The sequence below is a fragment of the Dioscorea cayenensis genome, chromosome 7 (genome assembly GCF_009730915.1).
Source record: "Dioscorea cayenensis subsp. rotundata cultivar TDr96_F1 chromosome 7, TDr96_F1_v2_PseudoChromosome.rev07_lg8_w22 25.fasta, whole genome shotgun sequence".
Classification (NCBI taxonomy): Eukaryota; Viridiplantae; Streptophyta; class Magnoliopsida; order Dioscoreales; family Dioscoreaceae; genus Dioscorea; species Dioscorea cayenensis.
The window spans coordinates 14,959,969-14,976,206 of NC_052477.1; the positions used below are offsets into that span (position 1 = coordinate 14,959,969).

Here is a 16,238-nt window from a genome sequence, read left to right on the forward strand (position 1 = left end):
TTACAATATAAATATTGCCATGGGTTTACATTGGCTTAGTGGAGGCCCACCGAATTTGAAACCCCGTTGTTGATAGGGATGGCAACAGGTAGGGTATGGGTAGGGTATGCCAAAACCGTTACCCGTACCCGTAACCATTACCCCATACCTGTACCCGTACTCGTACCCTTCAGGGTAAAAAAAATCATACCCTTACCCTTACACGCAGGGTACCCGCTTACTCGTTCAAATTTTCGTATTAAGTTTAAATAATAATAAAAATAAATTAATTATACATTATATTATAATCTTTAAACACATGTCCATAAATTCAAAATTACAAGTTGATATATATTTGTTTATCTTAAATTATATAATCACATAAAAATGACGTCTATTTAGGACTCAATAGTAACTCTACCTTTTGTTTTGTTCATGTTTAACTATCTTGGTTTTTGTTTAAAATTTTTTCATATATCTACTATTTATATTTTATATAGTTTCAAATTTTATAAATATCTAGTAAGATTTTGAATATAAAAAAAAATTATAAGTAATTCTCATAAGTTATATCCAATTGATTTTTTATTAGTATCTTAGTTTTTCAGGATATTGTTATAATTTATAGAATAAATTATTATAACATTATTTTTTATATTTGTTTATTTTTAATTTAATTATGATTCTTAATATATATCTAAAATTCAATTTTGATAATATTATCAAATATAAATATAGAAATTAAATAAAATTTAAAATAATATATTAAGAGAAAATTTGAAGTATTATTTTCAAATTAATCACCATGAAAATAGATATTGAGTAAATTGTGAGTAGATGTTTAGTTTAATAAAAAATTATATATATGAGAGGGTAAGGGTGCGGATACGGGTTTTACCCGTACCCTCTTCAACGGGTAAGGGTAAGGGTAAGGGTAGGGTAGGGGCATACCCTTACCCGACCCGTACCCGCTCAAAAACTAACGGGTAATACCCTTACCTGTACCCGTACCCGGTCAAAGAGGGTAATATCCTCTTTGACCGGGTACGAGTATGGGTATACCCGTCGGGTAGGGTATAAATTGCCATCTCTAGTTGTTGATGGTGATGCTGCCCGCATGCAATGCATACATGTTATTAGAGCAGTCAGTACTTTTTAAAATTAATTACATGTGGACCCCGCCCTAAAATTTAAAACCCTTGGGCCTTGCGGCATTCTACTCCTCTTCTTTGCATTTCCTTTCACCCTTTCACCAATTCTCTCTCTCTCTCTCTCTCTCTCTCTTTTCTGACTGCGAACCTCTGTCCATAACGCTTTTTTTTTAAGATTAATTGTTATTATTTAGTGAAAAACCTAACTATTAGAAAACACCACTCCTCTAAAGATAAATTAATAAATAAAATAATTAAAGACAAACAAAGAAATAGTTTTGTGTTACTTTAATTTCTCACTAATAGAGGTAAAGAAGTGGGTAATCTTCATGGTTTATATGACAATAGAGAAAGAAACTTTATCTATTGTTTTGAAAGAGTTTTTAATAATTTTGATTTTTTTAGTCCATTCCACCAGCATTTTTTAGGCATATTGTTGACGACAATTATAAAGAGACCATTATATTCTCTGTTGGTAAATTTCGGCATAAAAAAAATCTAGGAAATTGAAGGAAGTTTGTTTTTCACCAATGGTTGAGAAGAATTTATCAATGTCCATGGCCTTAGTGAATGATGCCTTCTTATATTCCGCCTCGAAGGTAACATGACTTTCACCCTGGAAGTTTATGATCACAGTGCTTGCAAAGTCAACACTCACACTACTACTACTGAGAATTTTGGTGCTATGTTTAGAACTTTAGATGAAAGTGGTTATTACTATTTTGCTGCTATGTTAAGAACTTTGTATGAAAGTGTTTATTACTATCATTATTGTTGATCCAATAAATGTATATATTTTTTTGTAATATTGTGGTTGTTTATGTTATCATTGCAGCGTGTTCTTCTTAGGTTCTGCGCATTAGCTAGCTAATTTCTGTTTAGAAATAGCTTTTTCGGTTTCTAATCCGTTGCTAATTTAATTTAGAAACGGGTTAGAAACGGAAGTTTGCCGTTCATAAAAAACTGGTTGCTAATTTGATTAGCAACCCAAAATGTGTCCGTTTCTAAAATTTGAAACTGATATGCAATGGAATTTGTTCCGTTGCAGATCTGAAACGAAATTAGTTCCGTTGCAGATCTAAAACGGAATACTTTCCATTTTCTCATCCGTTTCAAATTCAAATCTTTTTCTAATCCGTTTCAGAAATTAGAAACAAAATCATATCAGGATTAAAAAGATAAAGCTTTGTTTTAAATCTATTTTTTTATTAGAAACATAAATAAATTGGTTTCTAATACATTTCAAATTTTAAAAAATAAAAAATAAAAAATATGTTTTGAAACAAACTAACCGTTTGTAATCTGTTTCTAAATTTAAAATTTTAAAAATAAAAGAAATTCAAAATTGTATTAATCCGTTTCTAAATTTAAAAATAAAAAAAAATAAATATTTTGAAACAGAATAATCGGATCGTAATCTGTTTCTAAATTTGTAAAAAATAATAAAATAATAAAATAAAAATTAATTATCTGCTATCCCTGAAAATGCCTGTTACATATATATATATAATAACACCAAAATATATTACATGTAATTATTTCAGCACAAAATACTATAAAACACACATTTGTTCAGTACAACACACTATAAGTAAAACCGTAGTACAATATGGTACTAAATGTCATCTAAATGATGATGATCATCATCAGTTAATGGCTATGAGTCTAGATTGCTAAATTGTGTGCGCTGAAGCATCCTCGTCTCGAAATGCTCCATCATGTCTTTCATCTAGCGCAACAGCTCCTCTCGATATTGGTCCCTTTCCTCCATCTTGAGCAAACTCTGTTGAAGCTCTTTGTTGTTATTTTACAATTGCATAACTGTCTACTTCAACTCTTTGATCTCAGTATTTGCTGGCTTCGATGATGTACCGGTAGACAAGCTCTGAGATGACTAGGGATAAAAAATAGATCCCTGTGATCCAACTCTGTATACCTTATGTTTTTTTATCTCCCCCACAGCTTTATAATAGATAGTTGCTTCATCCACAACAAGAGGCTCACCGCGCCCTTCTTGTGTTTGGGATGCTTGCTCCATAAGCTCCAAATAATGATCTTGCATCAATGGATTTTACATGTTAAATATTGATATCAAAGTAATGAATAGAAATACAAGTAGTGCAAATAAAATTTAAGGTTGAAAAAAACAAATGAAATCTGTAGTTACCTTAATGGCCTGAGCTCATGCATCAATGAGCTCTGAAGTACCCTTCTTCGTATGTGTTACTTTAAAAAGCTCATAAGGAAGAGGGTCACAACCAAGCTTGAATCTCTAGAATAATATATCAGATTTATAGAATTAGGTTGTACTTAGCAGTATACAGACTCTTTGTTATATAGAAACATATTCATTCAAATAGAATAACTTACCAATCGCTCTGCGTGGAAGGTGTGAGAAATTGAGCCTCCTATGTGCCGAGATACAACACATCCATGTCCTCTCATCTCATTGCGCCTATTTGCAGCAAATTGGTCGCTCCGAGCTTTAAATTCTGGTGTATTCCATGACTCCCCCCATATTTGCCATGTAGAATCACTCACATACATGGTCTTTTCCTTGCCTTTTTCTCAAAGTACGGATCAAAGCTCGATAACGTTCTACAGCCTTACGTGACCAGACCATCTTAATAAATGATGAGATTGACTCATCCCAAACAAAATGTTTCTGTAATTTAGATTTTCAAAATCAAATAATATGTATTGCTATCTTAACATCAAAATAGAGATTAATTATGGAATTTAATTCAATCTACATTAACAATTAAATAAATGCAGCCAGCTGGTAAAAGAATATAAATGCTATCATGTCTATTGTTATACCAACAAACAATTATAACATATCATCTATCATCATCTCTGCACTTTTTATTATTTCAGCTTTTGCAATAAGGCATGTATAATTTGATAAGAATTCTCGTACATTAAGTTCAGTTGCACAATTGTTTTGTCTATAATAGTTGCTACGATTTATCATTCACAAAATTTCTAGTCGGCACTTAGTTAAAATTATTGAATGATAAATTTAGTAAAGGAATTTCATTTTGCATGACACAATTTTGAATAAACAAGAGTGGACTAGAAAGATGAATAATAGAATCCACACTGCATGGCCATGTCCTGCTATCATTGAGCTGATCAAAATCATTCTTCAAGTTGCCATGTTTGTTTTTACCATGTGTGATCTTTTTCCTCTAATTAGTTCTAATTTCAACTTCATTTTCCTTTTTTCTTATTTTCTGACTTGTCTTGTGTTAGCTAACAGATTCTATAATGCAAGTAACTAGTTGTGCACACTTATTTCTGCCATGTCTACCATTAGCACATTGTTTATTCATCTTGTCTTCACCCGCTATCAGTGAATTTTATTCCTTATGTGATTTCCAACCTTTTAATAGAGAGAATGTTGTGGATTTCAACGTTATTATCCATTACATGCATTATGCATAACCTCGATGTTAATTATCTTCCCATATGAATTACTTTTCTTTCGGAATGTGTGAGGGATATAAACACAAAAATGTAAAAACAGTAGTTTCAAAGGAGATTTAAGTCTCTGATGAATCTATTATTCACCTTTTAGTGTGCATGTATTGGTATTTGCTGCACCTTCCTTTGTCAAATATGAGTCAGTTTTTGATCAACATGATTATGTTGGATATTGTATGGAAACTGAATTATCTCTTTAAATAAATAGGAAAATCTAGTAAAACACTTAACAACAATTCCCAATTAAAGACTAATAAGTTATCAGGTGCACTACCCTACCAATAGGAAGTAAATAATTGCCACTAGATTTAGCAAAAGTCTTGATAAAAGAAAGTAGCATAAAGAACTCCCAAGTATTTATATCAACTTCCAAGGTAGATTTGCCAACTTAAAAAATGTTGGCATAGGTATGAAAGATGATGCTATGAGAAATCCAGGCATAACTTGTTATTTTGTAGTTTCACTTATCACTTGACTTGACCTACTTCACTCATGCATTCCTAATACATATTATTCCCCACAAAGTAATTAGATGGAGTGAAAAAAATGTAATTTTTCTTAAACCAAAACAATAGAGAAATTCACCATTTTTGCTCTATGCATCTCAACAATTACATATTATTAGCTATAATCATCAGTAGAACAAACAATGATTCATTCCAGTAGAACTCCATGTTAAAATAATAATTAATTAATACATGAAATTCATTCCAGTAGAACTTCTTCGTTTCCTTAGAAAAATTCTTCCAACAATAGCCATTCTCATCAACTCTTTCCTTAAAGATAGATGTGATTCTTCGCGCACAAATATCAGAAGGATGTAACCTGTTGCCAACAAATTTATGCTTGCACCATCAACCAAATCAGATACTACATGGAATTGAAAAGTAGGGCATTGAATTGGAAAATGGAAGTAGGGCACAAACATGTGACAGTAGGGCATGACTACAAGCATAAGGTTGTCCAGATGAGAACATTATATGATGAAAAAATAAGTAAACTGTTGGATATCTCAACCACTGATTTTAGCAAGTGCCTAAACTATTTCAGCAACAAATTAATGGCCGAATAATAGTCATGTCTTCTATAAATGTTTGTGTTTAATATTTGAAAGTTCTCTTAGGGAGTTTTTCTAAGAGACAAATCACTACCACTTATCAACTTAAAAGAAAAATTAAGTTGAATTTAGTCAACACTACCACTTATCAACCAGGTGGTCCATTGGAGTTCATAATCTAATGGGATATCCATTATTACTATTAGAGATAAAATAAGTCAAACTTCCCACATCCACTACTAGGAGTATTAGATACGGCATTCATGATATACTAGGCTAGATAAAGATATGTATAATATTTTATTGCAAGACGTATCCCATGGAACAAGTCTATGAAATGGTGAAGCATTATTTATTTAATTTATTTATTTGATTAAAGATGGCCAAGCATTAATTCACCAACTTTCATGGTTATAATGGGGTAGTAAAAACATAGACATGAAATCAACCAAGACTTGTTCATCAAGGCCATGACATTAATTACACGCTTAGACTTTTGACAGTCTAGTGTTTTTCATGTGGTGATGTTAATTTCTCCTTTTTCTTTTAGTGTGTTAAATGAAGCTCTACATAATAACAGCTAGATATCCACTAAATTAACAGCTAGATATCCACTAAATTATGTTTTGTGTTAATGAGTGATTTGGTTGTAAAGTAAATGATTACTCTATCTTAGATGGGTTTTAAGTACAAGATATATATCACTAGATTAAATCAATTAAAGAAATTATATTTATGGAAAGAAAATGATTAATCTCATGTATATATTATGATTAGATGGGAAATGATAATTAAATGGATAATTTATGACTTTCAAACCAATTATGTTGATCAAATAAGAACATTCAGGTGAGTTAGATGTGTACTTAATGTAGTGAACAAAGTTTACAGAACATAACTTTGCACGGTCAATGTTATTAATGAATTTGCATTCTTCACTCATTTAGTTTAAAATGTAAAAATAATTTTCTAATAAGTTGATAATTTATTGGGAATAGCACATATTATAAGGAGCATGACTCAAGACAATAATCCTATGGCTAATATAATAATGCTTTCAATCCAAAAATGTAATGTAAAAATATGTAAAAACATTACGGCTAAAAATAAATAAATAAATAAATAAAATAACTATTATAAGAACCATAACATTCCTGATCCAACTCACAAATGAATGAAACTATATTCCCCCTTATTAACCACAGTTAATGCATGCTGCTTTGCATTGAACATAAATCATAATTAGTACAATAGAATGTTATATACATAATATTAAAGTCTCAAAAACTATGTGAATAGATATACAATCAGAGGATATCAAACATAATATGAATTATGGAAAGAAACTTTTTAGTTGAAACTGGTTACATGCACTTCATGGTAGGATCAGTAAAAGAATAGGAGCTTCTTTTATTAGTATGCATTATAGTAAAAACGGAGATGTTTCAAGCAATATCTCATATGCAACAATGGGCATCAATCCACTCTCAAGCTCATATCTTACAAATACCATCAATTATCATTTCATCTCCCCTGTTCTAACATAAAGATATTTGCTCACCCAACTCCCTTACTCTAACCAGAAGATCACCCCCCTCTACCTTTGTTTTCTGCTCCAACATTTTAACAAAATTACTAAGCATAGTGTCTACTTTACACTCTGAAACCACATACTCTTCTTGCAAATCACCACCTGAACCTACAACACTCAACAGTGCATGCCTCAATAATATAATAGAATATGAGATTTTCATGACAGTAACTACTAGTTACTAAGTTTCAATTAGCTTTACATAAAATCATCAAGAGTGTGAAGAACCTAGATCGTAGAAGGTAAAAAACTAGATGTAGAAGATCGAAAAAAATTGAATGAAAGGAAGAAGGCCATGACTATTTCATTTTAAAACTTTTCCCTACACATGTAGAAGGTGTCACAAAAGACATAAAAAGAACATATTCAACCTATCACCTCTATGCAAACCAATCCTATTAATTGTCGAAATACACAAAATATACCTTCCTACTATGTTTTAATTTTTACATTAACTTCACCGATGGAACTAGTGGAGGCTAGATAATATTTAGAGATTGATAAGACACATTTACTGTTAATGATATCGAGAAAAATTATCTTGAGATAATTATTATATTTGCATTACTACCAGCATGACAATCTTGATCACCTCAAACAAGAAAGAAACTTTTAAGTGCACAGAATCAATCAAGAGGTCACATGAAACTTCTCATATAGAAACTTACTTTAAAAAGGCTTCAGAACATGATTCACATTCTTGAAGTTTGATATTTTATGATTTTAAAACAGAAAATATTTGCAAAAGAGTGACTTCCTATAAACAGTTAGTAAACAACCTTCCTTAAAAGTCAAGCAGGGCCATATATGAAACAGTGAGCTACATTTCTGAATTATTCTAATAAAAATTCAGGGATCAAGTTTATCAAGAAATAAACTAACCAATTACCAATCAAGATTAATGGACCTTTTTAACATAGTTACAGCATACTTTGGTGGAGCAGCAAGTCTCAAAGTTTCTCTAACAAATCCAAAAGGATACATAATATGGTTTCACAAGATATAGAAAAATAAAATTTAAAAAAATTAAACACCAATTTCAAGTTCTAGATTCTTCTTCCCATTAATTTGAACATGCCTTATTAATTAAAAAGCTCGAACACAAGTCATCAATTATTCAAACAACAAAACAATCAAAGACCACAAAAAACACAAAATTAGAGTAAACACAAATGTTGTGTAGGCCATTATGATAAAAAATGGTATTTATCATAATGTTCTATCTATATAAAAAAAAGAAACAAGAAATAACAATGTAATACTTACACTCCGTTAACAAGATGCATACGAGGCTTCCCCAAGATAATACCATGAGCCAATCTATCCATGTTTCATGGGTTCTCTATAGTAGGATCAATAGATCTATTATCAGGAGTAGTGCCTCCCCTATGACAAGGAGTAGAAATAGATAATGATGATGATCCAACAAATGCATTGCCAGCCGATGATACCAATGGACAGTGTAATACAACGGGTGCAGAAATAACTCGCTGTGGAGCAGGTGGTGATGTAAAAGTCTCACTATCATGCTCACCATGAATGCGCTGATTCTCTTGATCTGCAAGAGAACCCTTATGTGTTACATGATCAAATGAGCCTCTATGTTTGGAGCCGCTTCTACGACCCATCCCTCTCATTCTTGCCTGCATAAGCATCATCACATTAGGCAATATATCAATATAAATATATAAAGACATATAAATATATATACATATATGCATGTATGATTTAAATACAAATCGTATTGAACATATGCTACCACGACTATTTCTTTCACATATATTCATCGACATATATAATACCTTAAATTTATACGCTACCACTCTAAACTTCTTCAAGGTCATCATCTTCATCATTGCTATCCGATTCAAGAAGAGGGTCATCTTCACTCTCAACTTCTTCATCGTTTATTTCAATAAATTCATCTGTTGGGTCACGTAGAGATGATTCTGCATCATTGTAATATTTCTGCATCGAGGGGAATTCATTTTCATCTTGTTGAAAAGGTGCTTCAACGGATGTCAATGTAGTAGTATGTGATTGTTTGGGAAGCTCTACTGTATATCTAGCTTTCACTTTAAACACTGCCAACTAGTCAACTTTGTCACGCTTTAAGCTAGGATACGTTGTGTAATTAACTTTAGTAGCCTGGATAGCAAGAACAAATGGTTCATACTTATTGAAGAACCGCTTCTGATTCACATCAACTAGATTATATTCTTGATGACATTTGGTCCCCAAATTTGGTGTCTGATCAAACCAATCACATCTAAACAAGATTGTTTGCTTGATTGGTAATCTTGGGTACTCCAAACATAACACTTCAACTAATTGGCCATAGAAGCCATTTTCATCCATCGTATAATTTGTGCCTTTTATGCATACACCACTATTCATTGTCGCTCTATCTGAACTATAATTCTTTGTATGAAATTTGAAGCCATTCACTATGCCCCCACTATAAGATTTATAACTTCTTAGCGGTCTTTTTGATAAGTCTTGCAAAAATTGGTTGGAAATGTCATTCGAAGGATTATGAGAAAACGTGAAGAACCATATCACAAATTCACATTCCAATATCTCATCAACACATCCATCATTGATGTCTAGATTCCTTGACTGCAATTCATCGACAAAAATGCTTCACATTGAAACAAATGAACAAATTACCAAAAAAAGGCTGAAAGCAAACAAAGAAATGCCTTTAATCAAAATTAAGTAGTCTTACTTTATGAATGGTTGTACTTCTGGATAATTCAGCAAGATGTACATCTGCGTTGCTGAATATTCTTCTTCAGTTAGGTATTTAGTTTTTGCTTTTCCTAATGGCCTACCAGGGCATGTGAAAATTGATAAGATCCCATCTTGCTCCGTTGGATCTTCCCCACTTTCATAATTACATGGCACCTTGCGATGCCTTGTCTTCACATGTGGTTCAAAATAATGTGCACAAAATGCTGAAGCTTCCTCGACTAAGTAGGCATTACATATTGAGCCTTCAACTTTGGCTTTATTTCTCACATTCTTCTCTAGCTTTCTTAGATACCTATAATGTTATATATTTCATGAGATGAATAATTTTACTAATGTTAAGAATATGTAGAAGACATAATAAAGTGTTTTACCTCTAGAATGGATACATCCATCGATATTGTACCGGACCCCCAATCCATGCTTCACATGCTAAATGCATCGGAAGATGCTCCATTGAATCAAAGAAACTTGGGGGAAATATAGGCTCCAATTTACAAATGATTACAGGGATTTCATCATTAAGCCTTAACATATCTTCCTCTCGGATAGTGGTTGAAGTGAGGGCTTTGAAGAAATTACTCATTTCTATTAGTGCCCGCCAAACACTTAACGGAAGTAATTCCCTGAATGCTATCGGGAGTAATCTCTACATGAAGACATGGCAATCATAACTTTTCATCTCGTAAAGCTTTAGCTTCCGCATGTCAACACACCGACCCATGTTTGACACATATCCATCTAGGAACTTGAGATTTCGAAGCCATTCACATAGCACTATTTTTTATGGTTTATCGAGAGTATAACATGCCTTTGGATATTTCCCTGTAGCTTCACTCCTTTCTAGTTCAGGTCGACAGTAAAATTCCTTCAAGTCTTCCCTTGATTTATTGTTATCCTTAGATATCCCTTCTACATTCATCACAGTGTTGAATATATTGTCAAACACATTTTTCTCAATGTACATAACATCAAGGTTATGTCAAATAAAGATTTTTCTGCCAATAGGGTAAATCCCAAAAAATGCTCCGTATTTTCCAACCACTATTTTTGGCAATTTCGGCGGTTAGTTTCATAAGCACCAAAGTCCATGACTCACTTTGAAATTCAGATTTTCTATTTCTTGTAAGATCTCATCACCAAAAAGGATAGCATGGAGCTTGTTTTCTTATGATTCTATTTTTACGAAAAGCTGTTTAATTTCTTCTAAATGGATGGTTAGGATGTACAAATTTTCGGTGATTATTAAACCAAGATTGTTTCCCACCTTTTGTTAGGGTAAATGTATCTAAATCTTCTTTACAGTACAGACATGCAGTTCTACCTGCTGTACTCCATCCAGATAACATTGAATACGTTGGGAAATCACTTATGGTCCACATAAGTGCGGCACGCATTTGAAAATTATTCTTTAGTAACGTATCATACGTTTCAACCCCAATTTCCCACAAATGCTTCATTTCTTCAATAAAGGGTTGTAAATACACATCCAACATGTCTTTTGGACTTTTGGGTCCAGGAACTATTATGGTTAGGAACATATATTCCTCCTTCATACACAATGAAGGAGGCAAGTTGTAAGGTGTAACTATCACCGGCCAAGAGGAGCACTGTTGCCCTATTTGTCCACAAGGTTGGAATCCATTAGTGCATAATCCCAATCTTACATTTTGACTCTCTAATGCAAAGGTTGGATGGGTGTTGTTAAAATGCTTCCAAGAAGGTGAATTAGAAAAGTGACGCATGACTCCTTCTTCAGACTTGTGCTCTGCATGCCACCTCATTTCTTTCCGAGTTACATTTGATGCAAATAATCTCTATAGCCTTGGTGTTAAAGGAAAGTAATACATCTTCTTGTGTGGGATATTTGTTTGACGTTTGGATGAACAACCTTTTCGTAGCTTATACCTAGGAGATCCACAAACTTTGCAACTTGTTAATTCATTGTCTTCTCCCCAATATATCATGCATCCATTAAGACAACAATGAATTTTCTCAACTGGCAATCCCAAGCCTTGGATTAGTTTCTTTGTGTTGTAGAAATTATCCGACATTACATTATCAGTTGGTAACATTTCCTCCATTAACCGACAAAGTTCATCATAACACCTCTCGGATAAATGATGTTCTGCTTTAATGTTTAGCATTCTTGCTACAACCAATAATTGTGAATGGTTTTCACAACCTCGCCACACTTCTTGATTAGCGGAGTTTAGCATATCGAATAATTTTTGAGCCGTTGCATTTGGAGGCTCCTCTATAAGAGTACGTGAGAAATGAAGACCTCCGCCATCCATCACCATTTGTTCCGTTAAATTATACGGTGTCTGCTCAACACTTAGAACTGGGTCATCCATCACATCTTGCCTACCAGAAGAAGCCCTTATATCTGAATCTAGCATTTCCCCATGAAGAATCCATTGATAGTAGTAAGGCACAAATTCATACTTCATTAAATGATATCTAACTATATTTTCATTGAGAAATGCATGATTATGACACTTGTTATGATTACATGGACACTTAATTTTGATCCCATCCATACATTATGGATGCATCTTTGTGAATTCGATGAATTCATCAATACCCGTTAAAAAGTCAGGGTTCAAAAGGCCTTCCTTGAGCCTAGCGTACATCTAACTTCTTTCTGAATTCTTTTTAGCAATAGCTTTATTATAAAGATACAAACATGAACCATGTCATGTCTCTACATCCCTTAAGATAATATTGTCTCACATGAATGCACACATTGTTTAATCTAATAGAGTAGAGCTCTAAATTAGTTGCATTAAATACTAGCAACTAGATGGAAAGTCACCTACCAAATCTAAATTTAACTCATGCACTTTCAAGAGGCAATAGACAAAGGGTAAAAAGAAAAATAATACGATAGAGACATAATTCACTCTAGAAAATATTTTACATCCATAATATAGAATAAAGTAGACTATAGAAAATAATAGGTAATGCACTATAGAATAAAGCATTGGATTAGGGAAGGAAAAAAAAACATACTTAAGGCTTCTACGTCCTGCGGTTTCCTTTTTCGAGTAGTTCCTCTGTTGCTCAGAAGTCTAATGCAAAATCAAAAGTCTGCAATGTAAGTTATTGCACCAACCTGTGAAATTTCAAAATTTACATCAGTGTTGTTCTTAAGAAGTCTACAACCAAGTAAACAAACACAACATCAACAGTCAATGAAAAACAAAAGGGCAATTCAGAAATAATAACTTGAGGAAAGGAAGTAATGATGATGCAACAATTTTTCATTAAAAAAAAAATCTTCCTAAGAACATAAATATCTAGCTTGCCAATAACAAAGAATAGTCAAATAATTCATAACCCAATAAACATAAATATTAGAATTACCCATAAAAACCTAGCATCAACACCACTCCCAATGAATAATTATCAAGAAAAGTAGTGCAATGGTAAGCCATTTCAGTAACACTGTTCATTGGGTCATCAAGTAATGTATAACACTGGTCATTTACTGTTTATTAGAGTTTTGGTATGGGTCCCCTATGGGATCGAGGAGTTGTATTCTTTACTTTTAAGAGTTGCATGATAGGAGGGATTTACCATTATGTGGTTATGGTCTCTAATATATCATCTTGGGCATATATAGTAGGCTTTCATTGTCTCGTGTGTATGCTGCACATGGTAAATCTTTAGGGAATCATTAAGCCACTGTGAATGATGCATTTCTATATCTGTTTGTCCCATTGACTGCACTTATTTCTTTTGTCAAAATAATAATAATAATAATAATAATAATAATAATAATTTATCACATAAAAATTATCTTTGTTGGCTCATTTGATATTTAAGTTTTGTTTTGCATAATATACCCTTATGATTTTTTTCTCTTTTGGTTATATATCTTTTTACAAACAATCAATTAAAAAAATTATTAAAATCTATTTTCGTGATGTTTTCCAAATTATAATCCTCTTGTAGAAGTAATATAATAATGTTCTCAGTTATATATTAGTGAATGTTATTCAATCCGTTCCTTTTTTTTAGTGCCAGTGTTTCTTATAGAAGAGGTTATACTGGAAATAGTGTTCTAATTTTCATATAATCATCATATTTTTCATTGTTTTATTTATTTATTTATTTAAAGTATATGAGTGAGACTTAATCCACTAAATTAATTTACCCTATTATTTAAATTCATCTCAAGCAAAATAAATAAATAAATACAAGAATCAATCAATACTTTTATAAAATTTGTAAATTTATTTGCAATCATAAAAATATGTAAGTGGATAAAAATGGTTTATAAAACTTTATAAATAAATGTGATTTTTATGAGGGTAACATTTATAGTAAATTTTGTGTAACTTTTGTCAAAATTTAACTTATTAGTGTTTCACTCAATTAGCGTTATCAAAGTAGTGTAAATCATGAAAACATAGTTTGTATTAATTTTGATATATGAAAACATGAAACAGAGAAGTTTTTTTTGGTGTGTGTTTGAGGATTAATTAAAAATGAATTCATAAAGTTTCCTTACTCCCAATGAACAGTGTTATACATAACTTGATGACCCATTGAACAGTAATGGAAATAATCTAGGTGAGCTACATGTGACACCATGCTTTCAAACATACATCCGTACAACATATTGCATGGTGTTTCCTAAATAAATCATGATTTGTTATAACATTTGCCTCTCTATTTATAACTCACAATTATCTATCTTATCAGTTATCACCCCTTCTTGCAATCCACCTTCTCATACTACTTAGCATTTCTCAAGATTAATTAACCTCTCTCATATTTTTTTCAACAAGAAACAACTCCAAACAACACCACATTATATATATTTGTGCTTATAATTCAATAGTAATTAAGTTTGGAACAATATATATATATATATATATATTAATAGGAGTGAATATTATTGTGTGATGCGGGGATGACGTTAGCAATGGCAGAAGAGAAGAGAAGAGAAGAGTGAGCCCACGTGTGCAGCTAAGAGTTTGAAGAAAAATGGGGACTAGACATGAACAGTACAAATATGGAGAGGTAGAAAGAGAGAAGAGACTGAAATTTTTGCGGTGCAAGTTCCACATTTTTGAGAAATTAAAAATCTCCATGGAGTCATGATCATATGAATTTTAATTATATAATTCTATATAATTAAATTCCAAGAAATACCTGAATGGCTCTGTTATTGAAGTGGCCAAGATCAGCAAACATAGCCTCAGTCCCTGTTGAAGAATTTTTCACCTTTGTGAGTACTAGGAAAGTAACTAATAGTTTTATATATAAGTAACTACTTGTAATGCAAAGAATAATTCCTCCTAGATAAATCCACCCTTGTTGCACGATATATTTGGGGGTGAATGCACGAAGAACATGGATATCATACTTGATCAAGTTGTATGCTCCTATAAGACCAATAAAAGTGAACCAGAGTGATATTATCAACGCAAATGAGTAGCCAACTTTGTCTATGCCGAATCGTTGAGCTAAGAAGAGCACAATTAAGATTGCCACATCAATTCTATCAATAGCACCTACTTGAAAAAAATTGATGAACAAATGATTTACACAATAAAAAGGCAATAGTTTACAAACATATAAAAAAATTAAAAAGAAACATGCATACCAGTGCTTAGTGAAGTTGTCTTTTCTTTGATCCCACTCACAGCTGAAAGCACTGCAAAATAAAGCTATTTTTTTTCTTTCAATGATTAATCTTTTTAATCTTTCATATGGAGTTAAACGAGCGCGAGCTTCTTCTTCTTCTCGTAAGGGATGCCATGAGCGTGAGCTTGGGTTTCACAGACCTCACGGAGATAGATGCAGACAGTGCTGGCGGCGAAGGGTTGGATTCAAGATGGCCACCGAATTCCTCGAAGGCGGCACAGAGACGGCCGATGAGAGTGTCGAGAGAACCCCCAGGCTTGGCGGAGAGGGCAAGAATAAGGGACTGGAGGGTTGGGGTTAGAGAAGTAAGGGCAAGAAGAAGAGTGAATGTTGGTTTTGCCGAACCGGTCTAGATATTAGAGAAATTCGATGACATGAGCGCCGCTACAGCGAGGGAGAGCTTGTGGTGGTTCGTGATTCCTCAAGTATTGGTGAATCTTTCTTGGTATGATCGGGGAGTGGGACCACAGTAATGGGGCGATTTTCAGTCTGGGTCGGAGGATGAGGACAAGAGGGAAAGATCGAGGGTGATCCGGTGGTGACGGCGGGTGGGAGAAAGAGG

The 16,238-nt window shown here is 32.8% G+C and overlaps 2 long non-coding RNA genes across 5 annotated transcripts; both read right to left on the reverse strand.

Annotated features, from left to right (window-relative positions):
* Positions 1 to 2,623: 2,623 nt before the first annotated feature.
* LOC120264662 lies at positions 2,624 to 4,877 on the reverse strand. The gene is made up of 3 exons (XR_005537515.1): positions 3,501 to 4,877; positions 3,298 to 3,402; positions 2,624 to 3,185 (listed from the first exon to the last, which is right to left on the reverse strand). It is a non-coding gene; the product is annotated as an uncharacterized LOC120264662 (long non-coding RNA).
* A 444-nt stretch (positions 4,878 to 5,321) lies between these two features.
* On the reverse strand, positions 5,322 to 16,238 carry LOC120264661. Of its 4 annotated transcripts, XR_005537513.1 has the most exons (6): positions 15,636 to 16,238; positions 15,396 to 15,543; positions 15,182 to 15,234; positions 13,031 to 13,133; positions 8,531 to 8,907; positions 5,322 to 5,441 (listed from the first exon to the last, which is right to left on the reverse strand). It is a non-coding gene; the product is annotated as an uncharacterized LOC120264661 (long non-coding RNA). The 4 variants fall into 4 exon arrangements; XR_005537512.1 differs by lacking the exon at positions 15,396 to 15,543; XR_005537514.1 differs by having other exon boundaries at positions 15,182 to 15,414.